Below are 3,360 nucleotides of genomic sequence, written 5' to 3'. Positions count from 1 at the left end.
CAAGAGTATTTCAGACTCAGCACTGCTGACAAGCAAAGATAAGTGAGTACAATTTCAAAGAAGTTTTATGGCTAAATATTTTCACCATTTAAATAAAATCATACAGTAACCTATGCTTAGAGAAATAATGAAAAAATATCAATTATTATCAATTTGAATAGAAGGGATGTAAAAACCTAGAATAAGAAATCTAACAAACATGTAACAAATCACTTAATGAAATGATGTGTGTGCTATTTACTACTCAGCTATAAAGAATAATCAAACTGAGATATTTATTGATAAATAGATGCAGCTTGAGATCATACTCATATGTGAAATAAATCAACTCACATGTATAAATACCGGATAGTTTCCCTAGTATAAGAAATGATAATACATAAAAGTATGTGGTAATCATGATTGCCCATTATATTGCTTTGAAGCCTTATTGTCGATGTCCGCTCCCGGCCGGCAGGAAAGACACATGACAAGGTCTGGCGGTGGTCAGGCTTTTCTTTATTCTCTCCTTATACAGTCTGCCCCGAAGCCTCTACCGGTCCGCTCCCCGCGGCTCCTTTTGTGCTTCAGTCTGCCCCGAAGCCTCTACCGGTCCGCTCCCCGCTGCTCCTTTTGTGCTTCAGTCTGCCCCGAAGCCTCTACCGGTCCGCTCCCCGCGGCTCCTTCCGTGCTTCAGTCTCTCTCTCTCTCGGGGGTGGAGGCACTGGCTATATATAGGATTAATAGCTAGGCAGACTACCCTGTGAGGCGGGTACTTAGTGGGGTGATAAGAAACAGGTGCCACACAGGCGGGCTCGATGAGAGGGGTAATCTAGCCCAGGCTTTTGTACTTTCCCACAGGCCTCGCAATCACCGCGTCTGATGACTTGACAGTGCCACGGCTCCCAACATCTCCCCCTATTTTATTTTAAATGATGGCTACGCGCATCGCAGCCCGTCCTGGATAGAGTGCAGTGGCCTATGCCCCGAACTGAGGCCCACCGTAGGCCCTTAGCGTAGACCCTGGTCGGCCGTCCCAGGGTCCACCAAGGCCCTGAGGCCCTCGTCCTTTTTTCTAGGGCCAGGAATGAACCGGACGGAACCTGGTTGCACATAGGCATGCACTCATTTCTCTCCACGAATCCCCTCGGAGAGAAATTTATCTAACAATCCAGCGGCTTTCGAGCGGAACGGGGTAGGGCCTGGCTTAGGTTGAGTCGTGCTGGGGAGGCACGCTCTTACCCGTCATTGACTCACCCACCCTGCTACATGTTGTTGTCTAGGGAGGAGAATGTGGGAAGCCTGTCACTTTTAAACGCGGTCGTAGGCCATGCGAGCGAGCCATGCGTATACAAGGGTAGCACATAGGGGAGCAAGCCGTTCCAGGCCCCCAAAAAGGGATTGTCCTGCAGTTCTTTTAGGGCTCATCTTGTTGTTGGGTCTGCGGTTGGCCTCTGGTGGAACAGGCCTGATCTTCAGTCGAGGGACTTGTCGCGTCAACCTCTCTGGGACCCACATTGGCTCTCGTCCCGATTCCTGCGGAAAGACACAAACCGCGCCTCGGCTTCCTCTTTTGTATCTCTGCCCTCCTTGACGGACCCTTCTCGGGAGCTTCCTCACTGTGCCTGTTCAAACACCTCGCGTACTTCTACAAGTTCTTGAGAGCTCCCCCCGTAACTACCCTCACTCTTTAGGCACGCGTGTATCATTTCCCACAATGGACGAGCAGAGACTGAAGCTCTACCCTCCCGCTCTGCTAGGGAAAGGTCTCTGCCCAACTTTTCCCAGGAGGGCAGGTTTACATGCCCTGTAGGCAGAAACCAGGGAGCAAAGCTGTCAATCTCTGCAAGGAAATTTTCTAAAGTCTTACGCCCCACCTTGAGGTCCTTGGACTTTAGGAGTCTCCGAAGGACCAACACCAAGGCTGTGTATCTTTACTTGGCATGTTTCCCATTTTTAATATATCTTCTGTTATTTTTACTTCTATGTTTATGTTTTACACTCTTTTATTACCTTAAGTTCTGGTGTTATGTTTCATACTCACCGCGTGAAGCCCAAGAAACCCGCCACTTACGCGTGAGGTTGAGAGGAGTCTACAAACCCTGTAGGTGCGCGCCACCCAGGGCCCAGGCTTATCCTCTACTCACCTGTCCTGCAGCTGCAGCACTGTGTAGGAGAATGCAGTCCACCGCCGCGTCTCGGGGTTGATGAATCCCCGTGCGGGCCTCCAAATGTCGATGTCCGCTCCCGGCCGGCAGGAAAGACACACGACAAGGTCTGGCGGTGGTCAGGCTTTTCTTTATTCTCTCCTTATACAGTCTGCCCCGAAGCCTCTACCGGTCCGCTCCCCGCGGCTCCTTTTGTGCTTCAGTCTGCCCCGAAGCCTCTACCGGTCCGCTCCCCGCGGCTCCTTTTGTGCTTCAGTCTGCCCCGAAGCCTCTACCGGTCCGCTCTCCGCGGCTCCTTCCATGCTTCAGTCTCCCCCGAAGCCTCTACCGGTCCGCTCCCCGCGGCTCCTTTTGTGCTTCAGTCTCTCTCTCTCTCGGGGGTGGAGGCACTGGCTATATATAGGATTAATAGCTAGGCAGACTACCCTGTGAGGCGGGAACTTAGTGGGGTGATAAGAAACAGGTGCCACACAGGCGGGCTCGATGAGAGGGGTAATCTAGCCCAGGCTTTTGTACTTTCCCACAGGCCTCGCAATCACCGCGTCTGATGACTTGACAGTGCCACGGCTCCCAACACCTTATAATGTTTTTATTCATTAATTGTAATGGTTTTATTCTGGGTTGTTTGATTTTATTGTCTGTGATGGTATGAACAGCTATTTTGAAGAAAATAAGACATCATAATAGCTAGTGCTGATTTAATATCATCTTGTTTTGAAGTCCCATCAAGCTTTTGTTCTTCTGTCTCCATTGGTCTTATCATGTTGTATCTTATTGAAATTTATTATATGTGATAATACAAACAAAAACTTTTATAGACAAGGAGATAATATAGAAACCATTGTTCATTTTCTGTTAGTTGGTTCTAAATACCTGTAATGCTTTCATTCTCTTGAATAGTTTTACATTGTCTTGATATGTTTGATGCTATAGTATATGAAGTTTTACTCAAATATTTCAAGGAAAGAGACACTAAGGTAACTACTGTTATGTCGAGTTATCTTGTAGTAAAACACTATGTTGTTTAAATTATTCGGTTCTGATCTGTGCTGTTGTTGTTATGTCCTCTTTTATCTCAATCTCCTTTATTTATTCATTCATTTTTGTTTTTTTTAATTAAGGGAAAAATAAATAAAGCAGGATGTATTATAGCAACAATTTGACTTCCCATTAACTTGATTTGAAGCCCTGTATTGCTCTTACCACCTTGTTT

At 47.2% G+C, this 3,360-nt stretch overlaps 1 long non-coding RNA gene across 1 annotated transcript; it reads right to left on the bottom strand.

Annotated features, from left to right (window-relative positions):
• Positions 1–1,408: 1,408 nt before the first annotated feature.
• Positions 1,409–2,717, bottom strand: LOC134478727 (uncharacterized). The gene is made up of 2 exons (XR_010051524.1): positions 2,127–2,717; positions 1,409–1,515 (listed from the first exon to the last, which is right to left on the bottom strand). It is a non-coding gene; the product is annotated as an uncharacterized LOC134478727 (long non-coding RNA).
• Between the last annotated feature and the right edge of the window lie 643 nt (positions 2,718–3,360).

The sequence above is a fragment of the Cavia porcellus genome, unplaced genomic scaffold, assembly GCF_034190915.1.
Source record: "Cavia porcellus strain 051 isolate PalLab524CR breed Dunkin Hartley unplaced genomic scaffold, mCavPor4.1 scaffold_14, whole genome shotgun sequence".
Classification (NCBI taxonomy): domain Eukaryota; kingdom Metazoa; phylum Chordata; class Mammalia; order Rodentia; family Caviidae; genus Cavia; species Cavia porcellus.
Note: the sequence above shows the minus strand (reverse complement) of the source record. Positions and strands in the feature narration are given on the sequence as shown.